Source organism: Bombina bombina, chromosome 4 (genome assembly GCF_027579735.1).
Source record: "Bombina bombina isolate aBomBom1 chromosome 4, aBomBom1.pri, whole genome shotgun sequence".
Taxonomy (NCBI): domain Eukaryota; kingdom Metazoa; phylum Chordata; class Amphibia; order Anura; family Bombinatoridae; genus Bombina; species Bombina bombina.
The window spans coordinates 683,189,514-683,209,351 of NC_069502.1; positions in this window are offsets into that span (position 1 = coordinate 683,189,514).

Below are 19,838 nucleotides of genomic sequence, written 5' to 3' on the forward strand. Positions count from 1 at the left end.
CTAGTATGAGTATCCAATGATGGGAGAGGTATACCTATGTAAATATTTAAACAGGTGGGTTTTGTCCTGTAGTGTTCGACTTCAGACATCGAGCCTTACACAGAGCAGCATGCTTTTATAAGTATTAATACAAAGGTAGAAGAGGATTGACTAAGGATGACACAGGTGACACGCTTTATTTCACATAAATTATTTGGGCTTATGTATTGTACTCAGGCTTTTGCTTCCTCCAGATAAGGACTACTCAAATAATTAGCTTACTTATGTTTAAATATGACACGCTATATAATATGGCTCTATCTCTGCAATTAAAACACTTCATCTTGTAATTTAGCAAAACATATGATAATAGACCATATATTTTCTCCATGGTGGGACTGACTGTTACCCTACACCTGGGTTATTATTACTCTGTTGGTGCTTAGCCTCTTCCTGCACAATAGTAGTTTGCCATATGGCAAATAGTCTCCAAAAGTTATATATATGCTAAGAGTATGTAGGGATAAGCTAGACTAGGGAGATCCAGCTGGATACATTTATCTTTTATTAATATGGTTAGTATGATGCATCTCCCCCTATATAGGGGAACTTTCTCTACTTAGCCCGCACATGCTCCCTGCCAATAATGGTATACTCCCTATGTAGAAATTACTGATAGCACGAACCTACGGCTCCAGCTGAGCTCCTCTCCTCCCTTTCCCGCTGGCTTGCTGCCTGTGGGTCATACCCTTACTCCTTTTTCCCACATCGCTTATAGCTAGCATTTCCCTAGGTGAGGAGCTCCCCCCAGAAGTCCCCTATATTCCACACTTTCTAATATCCCCGCTCTTACAGAACTTTACTATGGTCAATACCAACCTATTCCCATAATGTCTTGGCCCATAGTTTATAAGTCCTGCTGTGATGACAGTGTTAAGACATTCTAAGCCCTGATAATGTTCCTCTACTAACTAATTTCCCTTCAACCCTATAGGTACAATCATATTAATAGAGGGGAAGCTTAATGACAGAGGATACCCTAATCCGTTCTATGATTTACTAGATATAATCTTCCCTAGACAGTTCTGGGGTCCCTCCACTTGAACATTTCTAAGCTCCCAGCACTTACTTTAAACTTCTCATACTCATACAGGCTCTGCCCCCCTCCCCCCGCCTCTCCACCGTTTTCCCTATATATATAGCGGTGCTTACTCGCTGAATATCCCCCCCCTATATATCTCAGCCCAAGAGTGGCTGACACATAAGCTAATTCTCCACAGCCTGATACCTCTGACTTTGATACTCTATTGATTATTTTCTATAGTACTATGGAGATCACTTATTAATAATATAACATAAAATGAAGTTATATTCCACCTCGCCTAAACTTATTGTCTATCTTCAGGTTAAGATTTGATATGTAATTATATTGTTACATGCGTATCTTGTTTTTCTTTTTCTAATAATGTCAGTTTATAGACAATGTATTATTTACTCTGATGTAATTTTGGCCTCAGGGCGAAGCTTGTTTGTTAATATATACTTTAACTTCAATAAAAAAATATTTAAAAAAAAAAAAGATAGATAATCCCTTTGTTACCCAGTTCCCAGTTTTTCACAGAAAACATGTTTATATTAATATACTTTTTATCTCTGTGATTACCTTGTATATAAGCATCTTCTGACAGCCCCCTGATCACAAGACTTTTTATTTATTATCTATATAGCATTTTAGCTAATTAGTGCTGTGTTGTGCTGACTCTTAATTAACTACATGGGAGTGAACACAATGTTATCCATATGGACTAGCAGTCTCCTGTTGTGAAAAGCTAATAAAAAAGCATGTGATAAGAGACTGACTTTAGTGGCTTAAAAACAGGCAGAAATTTAGAGGTTAAAATGTTATAAAATATATTAATATAACAATGTTGGTTGTGCAAAGCTGGGGAATGGTTAGTAAAGGCATTATTTATCTTTTTTACACAATAACAATTTTAGTGTTAACTGTTCTTTTATTAATAACCATTCTATTATAGTGGTGCTCAGCAGTTTAACGTCCATTCAACTTTAATTTCAAAACCATCATTGGTCCTTGCTTAATAACCTTTAAGGCTACTCATCCAATTTAAACTTATTTTTCTTCTTTTTTAACTTACGTGTTCAAGAGCTAGCATCGCCAATCAGACATCACACTGCTTGATTATTTAGATGAAAGCAGAGAGCTCTACTGCTACTCTGCATTAGAAGTTGCAGGCCAGTGAAGGGAATGGCAGATCAAGATAAACTACAGTGGCCTAGAATGTTAGTGGAAAAGCATCCACAGGGCACTGATTGTGTTGGCTACGAGTTTGAAAATTGAATATTTGACCATGAAAATGTCTGTGGTAATATTAGAGATCACAGTAGTGTTATCTTCAGATCAAATATACATTACTTCAAATATTCAGCAGTATTCATTAATGTCCATTAAATTACCTTAGAGATTCAAAATTCTTACCTCTAACCCACTTGAGAGCCACGCTAATCCTGAAGATCCTTTATTGTAGGCCCTGGGATCTGCCACACCAAACCTCCTAATTGCGCACCCTGGGTTCTGTGAAAATGTGTCTGAATTAGAACTGCTCTACAGCGCGCTAGAGGTAAGTATAATGCTACAGGTGAACTTTTTCACCTATAGCAAAGAACATTTACATTCATTTAATGAAAGCAATATGTAAATGTTCTGTGTACATTCAGTATTCATTTTGTTTAAACTGAAATGGGATGGCAGCTAAATATTCAGAAACAAAATTTATTGAAAATTAGTTCCGAAGGATTTGGGCGCATTGAATTTGTCACCAGTGCACTTGTCTAATAATTACTGTAACACTTAGGAAACACGCTTGCAAAACAGGAAATGTAAATGTTCTTTATTGCAAAATATCTACATTTCTGTATTATTAGGTTAATGTAGTCTCTTTGGATCGAAGGAGAGGTGTTTCAGAAATCTCACAAATGTGGATGTGGCGAGGCATTCTAGAGGAGTGTTTGAGGTTTTTCACTTAAACCTTGTTCGAGCATGCAAAATTCATAAAGAGTCTATTGCGTCTGTGAATGGTCAAATCTCGTTAATTCAAAGCTGATGCGGTTCTCTAGTTTTTTCTTTATTTCTCTTTATTTCCAAAGTTTTCTTTTGTACATATGTTAGAGTGAACTGTTTTACACAATTGAGACCTGTGAGGTCCCTTGCAGAATTTATAAAGAATAGAGCACCATTGTTCTTCTGGAGTAGCCAATAAGAAAGAGCACCTACCACTGATGTATCTTGCAGTGCTGGTGAGGAGATGGAACATGATGAAATGCAAAAAAAAAAAAAAAAACAACTCAAGATTTAAAGGGACAGTCAGCTCCAAAATTGTTATTGTTTAAAAAGATAGATAACGCCTTTATTACCCATTTCCCAGTTTTGCATAACCAACATGGTTATATTAATACACTTTTTACCTCTGTGATTACCTTGTATCTAAGCATCTTCTGACAGCCCCCTGATCACATCACTTTTTATTTATTATCTATTGACTTGCATTTTATCCAATTAGTGCAGTGTCTGCCACAATCCACGGGCGTTAGCACAATATTATCTATATGGCTCACATGAATTAGCAGTCTCCTGTTGTGAAAAGCAAATAAAAAAAGCATGTGATATAAGATGCTGTCTTTAGTGGCTTAGAAAAAGGAGGAAATTTAGAGGTTTAAAGGTTATAAAGTATATTAATATAACAATGTTGGTTGTGCAAAGGTGGGGAATGGGTAGTAAATGCGTTGTCTATCTTATTAAACAATAACAATTGTGGTGTAGACTATCCCTCTAACATTATTTATTAGTTTATTTACTTTGAAATGAAACATACTTCTGCATATGAAGATAAGTTTTTTTTTTAATATATCATGTCTAATTATGTTTAAATAGCATTTAACATGATGATAGTTGCTTTCAGAATGCCGTCAGGAAACAACTCATAGGGGTATATTTATTAATGTGCGAGCGGACATGATACAATGTAGCGTATCATGTCCTCTGCACATTGACAAATGCCAACAGCATACACTGTTGGCATTTATCATTTTCTATCCGCCGCCCTGGAATCGGTGGATGCCATAGGAATCAATAGGAGTCTGAAAGCAGCAAAAGCTTATGACAAAGTTACAAAGTTACAAAATATAACAAACATCAAGTTACACAAAAAATAAACACTAAGTTACAAAAAATAAAAAAGATATTATCAAAGCTTTAAACTAATTACACCTAATCTAAGGGCCCTATGAAAATAAAAAAGCCCCCCTCCCCCCAAATAAAAAAAATTGGGTGGGTTTTAGTTTTAGATTAGGACTTGGGCCTGCAATAAAGCTAAAAGCCCTTTTAAGGGCAATGCCCATCCAAATACCCTTTTCAGGGCAATGGGGAGCTTAGGTTTTTTTAGTTAGGTTTTTATTTGGGGGGGTTGTTTGTGTGGGTGGTGGGTTTTACTGTTGGGGGTATTTGTATTTTTTATTTCAGGTAAAAGAGGTGTTTACTTTGGGGCAATGCCCCGCAAAAGGCCCTTTTAAGGGCTATTTGTAGTTTATTGTAGGCTGGGGTTTTTTTTATTTTGGAGGGGCTTTTTTATTTTCATAGGGCCCTTAGATTAGGTGTAATTAGTTTAAAGCTTTGATAAAAAAAAAAAAAATTTTGTAACTTACGACTAGATTTAGAGTTCTGCGTTAGCCGTAAAAAACAAGGTTAAGGGGTCCTAACGCTGCTTTTGGCCGCCCGCAGCTATTTAGAGTTAGGTAGGTAAAGGTGTACCGCTCACTTTCAAGCCGCGACTTTTCCATACCGCAGATCCCCTTACGCCAATTGCATATCCTATCTTTTCAATGGGATCTTCCTAACGCCGGTATTTAGAGTCTTGGCTGAAGTGAGCGTTACAACTCTACCGACAAAACTCCTACCGCCCATGGAAAGGCTGTAGTTAAGAGCTTTCTGGGCTAACGCCGGTTTATAAAGCTCTTAACTACAGTGCTCTAAAGTACACTAACACCCATAAACTACCTATGTACCCCTAAACCGAGGTCCCCCCCCACATCGCCGCCACTATAATAAATATTTTTAACCCCTAATCTGCCAACCTACATTATCCCTATGAACCCCTAATCTGCTGCCCCTAACACCGCCGACACCTACATAATATAATATATTTACTAAAATCGTTATTAACCCCTAAACCGCTGCACTCCCGCCTCACAAACCCTATAATAAATAGTATTAACCCCTAATCTGCCCCCCCCCCAACGTCGCCGCCACCTAACTTCAAGTATTAACCCCTAATCTGCCGACCGGACCTCGCCGCTACTCTAATAAATGTATTAACCCCTAAAGCTAAGTCTAACCCTAACCCTAACACCCCCCCTAAGTTAAATATAATTTTAATCTAACGAAATAAATTAACTCTTATTAACTAAAGTATTCCTATTTAAAACTAAATACTTACCTGTAAAATAAACCCTAAACTAGCTACAATATAACTAATAATTATATTGTATCTATTTTAGGATTTATATTTATTTTACAGGCAACTTTGTATTTATTTTAACTAGGTACAATAGCTATTAAATAGTTATTTACTATTTAATAGCTACCTAGTTAAAATAATTACAAAATTACCTGTAAAAAAATCCTAACCTAAGTTACAATTAAACCTAACACTACACTATCAATAAATTAATTAAATAAATTAACTACAATTACCTACAATTAAATAAACTAAACTAAATTACAAAAAAAACCCCACTAAATTACAGAAAATAAAAAAATATTACAAGAATTTTAAACTAATTACATCTACTCTAAGCCCCCTAATAAAATAAAAAAAAAACAAAATAATAAAGGTCCCTACCCTATTCTAAATTAAAAAGTAACCAGCTCTTTTACCAGCCCTTAAAAGGGGTTTTTGCGGGGCATGCCCCAAAGTAATCAGCTCTTTTGCCTGTAAAAAAAATACAACCCCCCAACATTAAAACCCACCACCCACATACCCCTACTCTAACCCACCCAAACCCCCCTTAAATAAACCTAACACTACCCCCCTGAAGATCTCCCTACCTTGAGTCGTGTTCACCCAGCCGGGCCGAAGTCATCATCCAAGGGGCGCTGAAGATGTCTTCCATCCGATAGAAGTCTTCATCCAAGGGGCGCTGAAGAGGTCTTCCATCCGATAGAAGTCTTCATCCAGGCGGCGTCTTCAATCTTCATCCATCCGGAGCGGAGCCATCTTCAAAGCAGCAGACGCGGAGCCATCCTTCTTCACTGACACCTACTCGCTGAATGAATATTCCTTTAAGTGACGTCATCCAAGATGGCGTCCCTCAAATTCCGATTGGCTGATAGGATTCTATCAGCCAATCGGAATTAGGGTAGGAAAAATCTGATTGGCTGATTCAATCAGCCAATCAGATTGATCTTGCATTCTATTGGCTGATCGGAACAGCCAATAGAATGCGAGCTCAATCTGATTGGCTGATCGGAACAGCCAATAGAATGCGAGCTAAATCTGATTGGCTGATTGGATCAGCCAATCGGATTGAACTTCAATCTAATTGGCTGATTGAACCAGCTAATCAGATTTTTCCTACCTTAATTCCGATTGGCTGATAGAATCCTTTTCAAATTTCATTTTTTATTGAGGGACAAACAAAAAGAATAACAGCCTGTTACAGATTGACATAGTATGTTCAAAAAGCAAAAAAATAATTGTCACAACAAAATTACTAAACACAACAATGAACAGAATTCATACTATCTATTTTCTATGTCATCAAAACAGATTCAAGTATCGTAATCATTTGGAACAATCATTACTCATATACAACATCTTTTATAACGTCAGCAATGTTGATAAGACGTTTCCTAAATACAATAACATATATTCTTAATTAACTAAAATTTCATATAATAAATTTCCCTCCGATTATCAATAAACACATGACCTGATATTGTGTCAAAAGAACCTTAGAAAAGTCTCTAGACTTGCAAGTTGATTTAAGCAGTTACCAGGTGAGCAAATACATAACTACTTGTCAGTAGCATTAGATCGATACCCATCCACTCACAGAGTAGCGTGGGGGGGTAATGGTTGGGTGGGTAGATGGGCAAGGCGAAGGAAGGGGAGAGGGAGAAGAGAGAAAAAAAAAAAAAGGTTATGGAGTATGTCTGTAGTTTTGAATGAAATCTAGCCATTTTTTAGCAAAGCTGAGTTGTTGCTGGGGTCCATTATTAACATTGTCCGTCTGTTCAATTATATATTGTGAATAAAGTAAATATGTTAAATTATTGATTGTTGGTGGTCGGTTAGCCTTCCAGTTTTTCAAGATAAGATATCTGACGCCCAATATTACAGTATTAATGAAACTTACATTATGTATATAGGGAGTAGAATTTACTAGAAAAAAAATATTGGCTGACAGTAGAGTGATTTGAACAGTTAGCAATCTATTCAGCCAAAACTGTACCTGTCTCCAAAATTGCAGAATTCTTGGACATCTCCAAAACATGTGGACCAGGTCAGCCACGGCAGAGCTACATCTTGGACACAGATTTGATGATTGGCCATACCATTTATTTATATCTGCAGGGGATATGTATATACGATTTAAAATTTTAAAATGTGATTCACGCCAGGCTGCCGATAGAGTAGCTCGTTCGACCGCTGTTATACTAAATTTCATCTGGGCAATATCTACTGTTTGGATATCATGAAACCATTTAGCATGGATTCTTGCAAGATTGGCTTCCCCTATCTGTGCTAATATCAGTCTATACCAGTAACTACTGGAGTGTTTTCCCACTTTATATAGGGACAGGCCCATTCTTATAACAGGGTGAAGCCATTGTCCAATTTGGTTTTGAGCTATTTCATTATACCAATGCCGAAATTGTAGGTACGCATAGAAATCTCTATTCATAAGTTGATACTTAGATTTGAGAAAAGCAAATGTATATATATTAGAATTCTCAGAGTCTCGGAAATGAGATAAATGAGTGAGACCTTGTGCCGCCCATCTATTAAATACTTTATTATTTAAGCCAGGACTAAAGCAAGGATTCTTAATAATAGGAACTAAATCCGAGATCCGAGGATTATCATTCATGCGTAATCGAATGTGCTGCCATGCTTTAATGACATTTACTATTGTACATCTATTCTTAAGCTTATTTGGAAGCGCCTTAATGGGACAGTGTAATAAAGCTATTAATGAAAAGGGAGAAACTAATTTTTGCTCTACTTCAAGAGAAGCAACATAAGATCTATCCGTAATCCAATCCATGGCTACCTTAGCCAGACAAATATTATTATAGAGTGAAAATATAGGAAATGTTAGCCCGCCAAATTGTCTGAGATGTGCCATTTTGTCAAGCGAGATCCTTTTCCTACCCGTACCCCATAAAAATATCCTAAGTCGATTGTCCAAGAACTTAATATCTTTTTTTGATAGTATAATAGGAATATTTTGCATAGTATATAATAATTTTGGTAGGATAGTCATCTTAACTAAATTAATTTTCGCCGTTAGTGAAAGGGGTATTTTCGCCCAATTCATTAAGTCTGCTTCTATTTTGTTTAACAGTGGTGCAAAGTTAAGTTCGTACCAGTTCGATGGGTTTCTACTAATTCTGATACCTAGATAGGTAATGTAATGATCTGCAACATTAAATTGGGGCACATAGTTCAGTTGTGGAAGTGGGTTTAACCAGAGTAGATCAGACTTATTGATATTAATTTTATAACCCGTAAATGAGCCGAATAGGTCTATAGTCTCCAAAATACGAGGGATCTCGGATTGCGGATCACTAAGAAAGAGTAATACATCATCTGCGTATAACAATACTTTAAGAAATTTATCACCTAAACTAACCCCCGCTAGCTGTGTTTTTAACATTAATGCTAAAGGTTCTAATGCCAAATTAAATAAAAGTGGCGAGATCGGACAACCTTGACGAGTGCCAGTCCTAATATTAAAGAGATCTGTGAGTGAGCCATTTACCAGTAACACTGACGATACATTTGAATAGAGTGCCTTAATACAGGTAGGGAAGTGCCCTCTAAACCCAAACTGTTTCATCGTATAAAATAAGTGATCCCATGTAATCGAGTCAAATGCTTTTTGGGCATCAAGAGATAGAATAGCTGAGTCAACCTGGCAGTGGGTCTTATTAGAGTGCAGGAAAACTATTAACAAATTTTTTTTCCTAATGCTGGCCATTGAATTCCGCTGTGCCATAAAGCCGACCTGATCCACATGTATCAGGGATCCAAGAATAGATTTAAGCCTGTAGGCCAGAATTGCGGTAAATATTTAGTAATCCGCGTTTAGGAGCGATATAGGGCGGTATGAGTCAAATATATAGAATCCTATCAGCCAATCGGAATTCGAGGGATGCCATCTTGGATGACGTCCCTTAAAGGAATATTCATTCGGCGAGTAGGCGTCGGTGAAGAAGGATGGCTCCGTGTCGGCTGCTTTGAAGATGGCTCCGCTCCGGATGGATGAAGATAGAAGATGCCGCTTGGATGAAGATGTCTGCTGGTCTGGATGTCCTCTTCTGCCCCATCGGATGAAGACTTCGGCCAAGCTGGGTGAACACGACTCAAGGTAGGGAGATCTTCAGGGGGGTAGTGTTAGGTTTATTTAAGGGGGGTTTGGGTTAGAGTAGGGGTATGTGGGTGGTGGGTTTTAATGTTGGGGGGGTGTATTTTTTTTTACAGGCAAAAGAGCTGATGACTTTGGGGCATGCCCCACAAAAAGCCCTTTTAAGGGCTGGTAAAAGAGCTGGTTACTTTTTAATTTAGAATAGGGTAAGGACCTTTATTATTTTGGGGGGGCTTTTTTACTTTATTAGGGGGCTTAGAGTAGGTGTAATTAGCCTAATATTCTTGTAATCTTTTTTTATTTTTTGTAATTTAGTGTTTGTTTGTTTTTGTAATTTAGTTTAGTTTATTTAATTGTATGTAATTGTAGGTAATTTATTTAATTAATTTATTGATAGTGTAGTGTTAGGTTTAATTGTAACTTAGGTTAGGATTTATTTTACTGGTAACTTTGTAATTATTTTAACTAGGTAGCTATTAAATAGTAAATAACTATTTAATAGCTATTGTACCTAGTTAAAATAAATACAAAGTTGCCTGTAAAATAAATATAAATCCTAAAATAGCTACAATATAATTATTTGTTATATTGTAGCTATATTAGGGTTTATTTTACAGGTAAGTATTTAGTTTTAAATAGGAATACTTTAGTTAATAAGATTTAATTTATTTTGTTAGATTAAAATTATATTTAACTTAAGGGGGTGTTAGGGTTAGGATTAGACTTAGCTTTAGGGGTTAATACATTTATTATAGAAGCGGCAAGGTCCGGTCGGCAGATTAGGGGTTAATACTTGAAGTTAGGTGGCGTCGATGTTAGGGAGGGCAGATTAGGGGTTAATAACATTTATTATAGTGTTTGTGAGACGGGAATGCGGCGGTTTAGGGGTTAATACATTTATTATAGTGGCGGCGAGGTCCGGTCGGCAGATTAGGGGTTAATAAGTGTAGTTAGGTAGCGGTGACGTTGGGGGGGCAGATTAGGGGTTAATAAATATTATGTAGGTATCGGCGGTGTTAGGGGCAGCAGATTCGGGGTTCATAGGGATAATGTAGGTTGCGGCGGTGTACGCAGCGGCAGATTAGGGGTTAATAATATAATGCAGGTGTCGGCGATAGCGGGGGCAGCAGATTAGGGGTTAATAAGTGTAAGGTTAAGGGTGTTTAGACTCGGGGTTCATGTTAGGGTGTTAGGTGCAGACTTAGAAAGTGTTTCCCCATAGGAAACAATGGGGCTGCGTTGGGTGCTTAACGCTGCTTTTTTGCAGGTGTTAGGTTTTTTTTCATCCCAAACTGCCCCATTGTTTCCTATGGGGGTATCGTGCACGAGCACGTTTTGACAGCTTACCGCTACCGTAAGCAACTCTGGTATTGAGGGTTGAAGTGGTGGTACATTAGGCTCAACGCACCCTTTTTGTAGCCTAACGCAGCCCTTCAGACAACTCTAAATACCAGCGTTGTCTTAAGGGTGCGTTGGGAAAAAAAGCTGCGTTAGCTACGCGGGTCTTTACCGACAAAACTCTAAATCTAGCCGTATGTGTTTATTTTTTTGTGTAACTTAGTGTTTGTTATTTTTTGTAACTTAGTTTTTTGTAACTTTGTAATTTTTTAGTGTAGAATTAAATTATTTGAGTAGGGTAGGTGTTTAAATATATAATATAGTTATTTTAATTTGTAATTTTATGTAATTTTAGTATAAAAGTTAGGTTAGATTAATTATTAATTTAATATAGTTTAATGTAATTTTATTATAATAGTTAGAATAGATTAATTATTAGTTTAATATAGTTAATGTAATTTTATTATAATAGTTAGAATATATTAATTATTAGTTTAATATAGTTTAATGTAATTTTATTATAATAATTAGAATATATTAATTATTAGTTTAATATAGTTTAATGTAATTTTAGTCTAATAGTTAGGGTGGATTAATTAATAGTTTAATATAGTTTAATTTAAATATAAAGGTAAGTTTAAATTTATTATAAGATGATGATTTAATATTTAATGTACAGTTAGTGGGCTGTTAGGTTTCGGGGTTAATAGGTTAATTTAGTTTATGGCGATGTGGGGGGCTGGCGGTTTAGGGGTTAATACATTTATTTAGTTGTGGTGGGCTCCGGGAGCGGCAGGATAGGGGTTAATAAATTTATGTAGGTGGCGGCGGTATAGGGGGTGGCAGATTAGGGGTTAATAAGTATAATGTAGGTGGAGGCGGAGTAGGGGTGGCAGATTAGGGGTTAATAAGTGTAGTTAGGTAGCAGCGACGTTGGGGGGGCAGATTAGGGGTTAATAAATATTATGTAGGTATCGGCGGTGTTAGGGGCAGCAGATTAAGGGTTCATAGGGATAATGTAGGTTGCGGCGGTGTACGCAGCGGCAGATTAGGGGTTAATAATATAATGCAGGTGTCGGCGATAGCGGGGGCAGCAGATTAGGGGTTAATAAGTGTAAGGTTAGTGGTGTTTAGACTCGGGGTTCATGTTAGGGTGTTAGGAGCAGACTTAGAAAGTGTTTCCCCTTAGGAAACAATGGGGCTGCGTTGGGTGCTTAACGCTGCTTTTTTGCAGGTGTTAGGTTTTTTTTCATCCCAAACTGCCCCATTGTTTCCTATGGGGGAATCGTGCACGAGCACGTTTTGACAGCTTACCGCTACCGTAAGCAACGCTGGTATTGAGGGTTGAAGTGGTGGTACATTAGGCTCAACGCACCCTTTTTGTAGCCTAACGCAGCCCTTCAGACAACTCTAAATACCAGCGTTGTCTTAAGGGTGCGTTGGGAAAAAAAGCTGCGTTAGCTACGCGGGTCTTTACCGACAAAACTCTAAATCTAGCCGTATGTGTTTATTTTTTTGTGTAACTTAGTGTTTGTTATTTTTTGTAACTTAGTTTTTTGTAACTTTGTAATTTTTTAGTGTAGAATTAAATTATTTGAGTAGGGTAGGTGTTTAAATATGTAATATAGTTATTTTAATTTGTAATTTTATGTAATTTTAGTATAAAAGTTAGGTTAGATTAATTATTAATTTAATATAGTTTAATGTAATTTTATTATAATAGTTAGAATAGATTAATTATTAGTTTAATATAGTTAATGTCATTTTATTATAATAGTTAGAATAGATTAATTATTAGTTTAATATAGTTTAATGTAATTTTATTATAATAATTAGAATATATTAATTATTAGTTTAATATAGTTTAATGTAATTTTAGTCTAATAGTTAGGGTGGATTAATTAATAGTTTAATATAGTTTAATTTAAATATAAAGGAAAGTTAAAATTTATTATAAGATGATGATTTAATATTTAATGTACAGTTAGTGGGTTGTTAGGCTTAGGGGTTAATAGGTTAATTTAGTTTATGGCGATGTGGGGGGCTGGCAGTTTAGGGGTTAATACATTTATTTAGTTGTGGTGGGCTCCGGGAGTGGCAGGATAGGGGTTAATAAATTTATGTAAGTGGCGGCGGTATAGGGGGTGGCAGATTAGGGGTTAATAAGTATAATGTAGGTGGCGGCGGAGTAGGGGCGGCATATTAGGGGTTAATAAGTATAATGTAGGTGGCGGTGGGCTCCAGGAGCGGCGGTTTAGGGGTTAATAACTTTTGTTGCGGTGGGGTCTGGGAGCGGCGGGATAAGGGTTAAACCATTTAGTATAGTGTGGGTGCTTAGTGACAGTATACAAATAAAGCTGTGAAAAAGCCGAAAAGCAGCGAGATCGATGACTGTTAGTTAACAACAGTCCGCTGCTCATTGCCCCGTACTTTTGTGCACAGCTTTTTGACAGCTTTTTTGTTAAATAAGGAGAGCGTATTCAGGTCCGCGGCAGCGATGTTAGGCAATGTTAGGCGAGCGTATTAGTGCCTGCGAATGCAGCACAGTTGACGGCTTGATAAATAGGCCCCTTTGTCTGGTGGGATCAATCTCACTAGATCCATAGGTTTTGTTTAATGGCCATTATATCTTACAGTGCTACATCTTCTCAAAAGCTTTGTTTTTTCTATTAACATTAACCAAAACCGTTATCCTTATGCAACCCACAGGTGTCCTCTCATAATGGCTTTTACTGCAGTATAAATGTTTCATTTATCTTTTTAAAATGATGTGTCACATGAATTTCAAAACCACAACAACTATAAATTGACATGATAAGAAAAGATCTAATGGGTTATGGAAGAATGACAAATACAGAATATTTCATTATTGCTTGAAATAAAATAATTAAAAGTGTTTTACATTAAAATTGTAACTAGCAGGAATATATATATATTATTATTATTATCGGTTATTTGTAGTGTGCCAGCAGATTCTGCAGCGCTAATATATATAGCACTCACTGGGTTTGAAAAAAAGGTGCAGCAAGTGCCTTTTATTCAGTGACGTTTCGGGGAATACACCCCTTCATCAGACCAACATGCATACAGTGAAAAGCAAACATTTAAACTCTATTAGACCCTCCCCCTGTGCAAAAAAATGCCAGACTGGTTACCATGGCAACCAGCCAAATTTACAGTAAACAAAATAATATATTTAAATAACATGTAAAGCAATAGTATAACAAATTATATATACAGTGCACATACATTGTCATATACAAGTGGACAACGATACATTGTTGTCACAGGACAAAAGTGTCAACAGAAGTGTCAAATTAGGAAAAGAAAAAAAGAAGAAGAAAAAAAACGACTCAATCTATCCCATAATAACAGTGACAATTTAAAAATCTGATCAAAAGAAATACACACACCTAATTTTATCCGTACTATTTAAAATGCTGTTAAGACTGTACATTTATATAATTATTGCAGGGTACAAAAATGTAGACCCATTAACTTTGAATATACATAACAGGAACTGTTGTGCTTACTCATAAAGTACATAACATGTGATGAATGAGAGAATTACTAATAGTGGCAGTGTGGGGTATATCATGAGCGGGTGAACACCGGAGTGTATGCGGCAGTGGTGTATAGCCTCCTCAATGTGTGCATCATTTGCAATCCATTTTGGCCAAAGCAGCCTTAAGCACAGCATTGTTCACAAACAGTGTGCACAAACCACTCTAGGATTATCATTGGTTAGAAGGGACACACCTTCTGTTGGCTTGCATTGAAAGTGTCAATTTATTCAAATAGTGGATGGCAGAGTATAATACACTATTTGGGCATAACAGGGTCAAACTCACCCATAGTGGGAACTGCACACATCATAGAGAACAAGGAGCCGAAGAAAATATAGCTAGTGTGGGGGAGTGTATTAAAGAATATCAATACCCACCTATAATAAACCAAGGCACAAATAGTCCTAGACTTGTAGATCAATTTAACTTAATTTGTGCACAATCTATAGCAAATATTATCTATATTTTGACCAAGAATGCCTATGGCCTAGTGTATTGTTTAACGGATATAGTGCAATGGAACACATGTGGGTATGTCATCAAATATCTACAACTATATACAGACTATGAAGTAGAGACACATCAATATGTTACATTATTGTAAACACTATATGAACTGGTTATATACAATTACTAATGCTCAGTTAACATGTCTAGAAAAGTAGCCTCCACAGTGTGCTGTATGGGACCATAGGGGTTAAAACTATGTATTAAGACTGCAAAAAGCATACTCGCCGTGTGGGCAAGAACTGTCCTTCTAGTCCCTGGAGGGACCTCAGAAGTTTGGCAAATGTACTATAGAAAACAGTGCCAGTCCACACCCATGTTTAGTCATTTGGGATGAATAATGTCCAATTTGTAAATACACTATGCCTCTCTTTGGAGCAATAGTTTTTCCCTGTCACTCCCTCTTTTAAGTAGGGGGATGTGGTTCATGAAGCATAAATCCTTTACCGTATGCCCATGCTCTAGGAAGTCTCTGGCTACCAGTTGGTCACTTTTGCCCTTGTCCAATGCCCCATATGGCACTTGTATGTTTTGCCATACATTTCTTGATGTCATCTGACATTTTTCCTATGTAAAAAAGGCCGCAAATACAGTTTAACATGTAGATGACAAATTTAGTGATGCATGCAAGATAATGTCTAATTGTGAATCATTGGTTGGTATGGAGGTGTCTGAAGCTAGTCCCCTGTAACATAGAGTGACAGGTCGTACAACTAGGGCATCTATATGAGCCCAATTTTGTAGATTTAGTCCCTGTATCTGTACTGTAGCTTGTTACCGGGTATGTCTTCATTAGTATATCCCTGAGATTTCTTCAACGTTTATACCCAACTCTGGGTGGCCCATACTCTTGAAAAGGTAAAGAGTCATCCAATCTCATGATACTCCAATGTTCCTTCAAAAACATATCCACTGTACTGGACTGGGGTGTGAAGGTGGTAATTAAATTAATCCGTTGTTGGTTGCAGCTTGGTTCTGTTTGTGTCTTAGGTGAATCATATGCTCCACTTGTGACTGCCATTCTTTCTGTGGTAATGATTTCCCTGTTGGACCCCCTAGCCATGAACCTTTGCTCCATCTCATTCAATTGGGTTGTACGTTTCTCTTCAGAGGCATTGTTCCGTATGACCCTGAGCATCTGGGATTTGGGGATCGCCTTGATCAGTGATAGTGGGTGGCAGCTCTTCACATGCAGGATAGAACTGCAATCCGTCTGTTACTTGTATAGAGTAGTACCTAATGTGGTCCCTTCTTTATAAATTTGAAGATCTAGGAAAATGATTTGTTGGGTGCTCACATTGACCTTCAATTTGATAGGACTTGTGGGAGTATTGGCGCTATCAGTCCAATTAGACAGCTCTTCTTTAGTACCTCTCCATAAAAGGAGGATGTCATCGATGAATCTCTTGTAATGTAGTATCTGTGCATGCTCCTATACTCTGAGTATCCTTTTCTCTACGTACTCCATGAAAATATTAGCAAATGCTGGTGCCATGTTTGAACCCATGGCTGGTCCTGTTAGCTGTAGGTAGAAGCCCTTCTCGAACTTGAAGTAATTAGATTTGAGACAAACATTTAGTAATAAATTCTGGTGAAGGCCCAATGTATGGGTATTTGTTCACAAAGCACACTACTATGTTAATGCCCATCTCATGGGAAATAACCGTGTAAAGACTTGTGACATCCATACTGGCTAGGATATCCCCAGGTTCAACATCTGTAATGTCAGATAAGCTATCCAAGAGGGACAGAGAGTCACGTGAATATGACTTCCTGTTTACAACAAATGACTGTAGAATGAAGTCAACATATGTAGCTAGTGGCTGTAGTAAGGATCCACGGGCGGATACTATAGGGCAACCAGGGGGGTTTTGGAGATGTTTATGGATTTTCGGCATGGTGTAAAGGATAGGTCTAATAGGGTACTGGACCATTAGCCAATCCTTCAGAGCTGTGTCGATCCAGTTATGTTGAAATGCCCTTTCAATGATTTTGTAATCCTCTGTTACGTATGTGAGTTTTTTGTTTTTAAATGCAATAAAGGCATAGTTGTATTCTTTAAGCTGTACAGATATTTTATCTGTCCAATTTTCACTATTATCATTTGTGAATATAATGCCCTTGATCTCTTCAAGTTGTGCCAGTTTAGCTTTGGCTTTCTGCAACAAGGTCCTTACTTTTTCGACTACTAGAAGTATGAGGTCAAGGGAGCATTTGTTGAGTACCGCACACCAACGTTTACAAAACTCAGGATTTGGTCTTCCAATGGTTGGAACATTCTAAATGCAGAAACCCCTTGGAATAAGTTTCTTGTGGTGGTATTCTGACAGGTAGATACCATGTAGTTTAAGATCCACCTCTTTCTTTTTCAGTTTTGGGATTTGGAGGAAGATTGTCTGGGCATTCTCAGCTGGATTATCAGGGATTTCTGTCTCAAACAGAATCCTAGCAGCATCGTTCTCAGTCAGGGTCAAAGTCTCTGCTTCCTCTATCTCTGCAGGGATATTGGAGTTAGGTTGTGAGGTAGTACTGGGTTCCATTAACGAAAATGATCAGCATGTGTTAAGTGTCTCCTAGGTGATGGTCCTGTGTCTAGAAGTGGTGGCAGCAATAAAAGCTTTGAAGCCAGCCCATTTTAAGTCCAGAACCTAGGTTGCTCTTGCTGATTGGATGGCTAAATGTAGCCACCAATCATTAAGCCCTATCCAGGGAAAAGAACCAAAAATAGGCCGGCTCCAAAGATTTCATTCCTGCTTTTCAAACAAAGATACAAAGAGAACAAAAACAATGCTAATAGGAGTAAATTAGAAAATTGCTTAAAATTGCATGCTCTATCCATTAAATAAAATATTTGGGTATACTATCCCTTTAACAGCATTTTAGGTAGTAGGGATAAAATTAAGTGTGTGTATTTCTTCTGATCAGCTTTTTAGATTGTCACTGTTATTATGAGATAGATTGAGCTGTTTTTTTCTTCATTTTTTCTTTTCCTAATTTGACACTTCTGTTGACACTTTTGTCCTGTGACAACAATGTATCGTTGTCCACTTGTATGTGACAATGTATGTGCACTGTATATATTATTTGTTATACTATTGCTTTACATGTTATTTAAATATGTTATTTTGTTTACTGTAAATTTGACTGGTTGCCATGGCAACCAGTTTGGCATTTGTTTGGAGGGTCTAATAGAGTATAAATGTTTGTTTTTCACTGTATGCACGTTGGTCTGATGAAGGGGTGTATTCCCCGAAACGTCACTGAATAAAAGGCACTTGCTGCACCTTTTTTTCAAGCCTAGTGAGTGCTGTCTTTTATGTACTTATACTTATCCTATTTAGCACCCTGGCATTTGAACTTAGTTTGTGAGTGAGCAACTACTCCTACTGTTTTAGATATATACAGTATATATATATATATATATATATATATATATATATATATATATTGACTTATTGCAGTGTTCATTATGTTTGGCTCATAAGAACAAGCCACAAAGCTGCATTGATGAACAGAAACAAGCCCAAACAGCTCAAACAGGACAACGTATATTTATTCTGCATATAAATTCTTTCTGAAACATCTTTTCTTTTTTTTTTTTAAATGAATCATAAAAGGAACACACTTCTTAGTTTAAAATTCTAAAAAGTGAGTAAATAAACATTTGCTTATCCTTGTTTTTTGTTCTTTGTTTTGTTTTTAAAATAAAATATTGGTTACACCAATAAGAATGTAATTTCTACAGAAAAGATCATTTCTGTAAAAATAGATCAAACACTGACAGGTCAAGAATACAAAAAATAAAGACATTTACAGATGTCTTTCAAAATGAAATAAACTTTAGTTCCTACTAATTATAGACATCAGTGTGCATACTGTAATAGGCTCTCATTATTTTGGTTGATTTATTTTCCTGGCAAATTAATGATATCACCATAGAAACGCAGCATCAGGAATCCTGGCTTTTTCTTTCTGTTGGATTCAAGGCTTTGCCTGATGACTAGAAAGTTGATAAGGGAGATAACTGTCTAGACTAAAAACTGTTCTGTTTATGCAGATGCCTCTAAAAATAAGGGACAACATTTTGATTGATGTACAATTTTATTAATTGATGTATAATTTTATCAATGACAATTATGAATAATTAAAATATTCATTGAAAACAGAATGCAGTGATTTTTATATTGAATCCTGCCATGGTAAAAATATTTAAAAGCTAAGCATTTTTTAACTCGCAAACACATTTACTCACATTCTTATCTTAAAAACATTTTTTTTCTTTTTTTTTTAAAACAGTAAAATATTAATTCGTGCTAGAGATATGCTGGATATGTTATTCTATTCAACTTCCTGAGAATCCTGTAAAAGGTCAACATTTGTTTCCTGATTTAATTTTTTTTTCTATTTTTGTTACCAAATCATGGAAATTCCTCTGATGACCATGGCTTAGGAAATATGCACATATTTTGCCTACTTGATGTTACTTTCTGTTTTACAAATTCTTCATTAATTAAAGAGATAATAAACACTCTGAGATTTAAACTCTAGTGACATTCTTTGATACAAACATGACAGCACCCCATTTATTTAGAGATACTAAAACTTTACACTTATTTCCTCAATATTTAAACAAATAGTATAATTAACCCTTTGAGTGCTAAGCACTTTCCAACCTGGGTGCTAAGGGTTTGGAAAGGTTAGGCGATTACCTTTCCAACGATGGGTCTTGGGGATCTGTAGCTGCTTAGATGCCTGAGATACAGGCGTCTAAGCAGCATGCCC